At 29.0% G+C, this 1,086-nt stretch overlaps 1 protein-coding gene across 4 annotated transcripts in view; it reads left to right on the forward strand.

Moving 5' to 3' along the window:
• LOC147468175 (uncharacterized) overlaps positions 1-116 on the forward strand; it is a 4,324-nt gene extending 4,208 nt beyond the window's left edge. For all 4 annotated transcript variants that reach the window (XM_086554906.1, XM_086554903.1, XM_086554904.1 and 1 more), the window contains one exon: positions 1-116. This exon is cut by the window's left edge. The gene's annotated coding sequence lies outside the window, so the exon portion shown is untranslated.
• Positions 117-1,086: the final 970 nt, after the last annotated feature.

Here is a 1,086-nt window from a genome sequence, read left to right on the forward strand (position 1 = left end):
CGCTATGATTTTCCTCGTGTTGAAAAGTGTTGTGTCTATGTTACTAAGTGTTCGCTTTTTCTTCGTTTCAAGAGAAATAATTAATAAAGATACCTCATTAGCCTATACTAATTTAATTTGTTGTTTTATTAAGCTTTTATAAAAAACATATTCGTGTAAGGTTACTAAAGATTCCTTATAGATAATTTGTCTCTTGATATCTTGTTGGGTACACTTTGCAGCCAATAAAGATAACTATCTGAGATACATATGATCTATCTATCAGTCTATCTATTCATCCATATATATCTATGTATTTGTGTATCTAACTGTGTCTGTTTAATTGTCTATCTATGTATCTACCTATCTATCTATCTATTTATGTGTCTACCTATCTATCTATCTATGTATCTACCTATCTACCTATGTATCTACCTATCTATGTATCTACCTATCTATCTATCTACCTATCTATCTTCCTATCTTTCTATTTATGTATCTACCTATCTATGTATCTATCTATCTATCTATCTATCTACCTATCTATCTACCTATCTTTCTATTTATGTATCTACCTATCTATGTATCTATCTACCTATCTATCTATCTATCTATCTACCTATCTATCTACCTATCTTTTTATTTATGTATCTACCTATCTATGTATCTACCTATCTATCTATCTATCTATCTATATATCTACCTATCTATCTACCTATCTTTCTATTTATGTATCTACCTATCTATGTATCTATCTATCTATCTATCTATCTGTCGATATACAAAGAAATAATGAAGCAATAATGATAATAATAATAAAAGGAAGAGGAACAAATAACAGAAAGGAAAAAGAAGAAAGAGAAGAAGATAAAGAAAAAGAATAGGAGAAGGAAGAAGAAAATAAAAAAAAACAATAAGTGAAGATAAAGAAAAGGGAGAATAAAAAATGAGATGAAAAAGAAAAAGAAAAGAAAAGAAAAAGAAAAAAAAACAAGAGTAGGAGAAAAAAGAAAAAGAAAAAGGAGGAGGAGGAAGAGACGAAGAACTCAAACTCAAACCCGTTCTGCTTTTGGACTCGGTCTGCAATGCTGTATAATTGCATGGCAT

This window comes from Penaeus japonicus, unplaced genomic scaffold, assembly GCF_977035675.1.
Source record: "Penaeus japonicus unplaced genomic scaffold, GWHDUDI00000001_assembly GWHDUDI00000030, whole genome shotgun sequence".
NCBI lineage: Eukaryota > Metazoa > Arthropoda > Malacostraca > Decapoda > Penaeidae > Penaeus > Penaeus japonicus.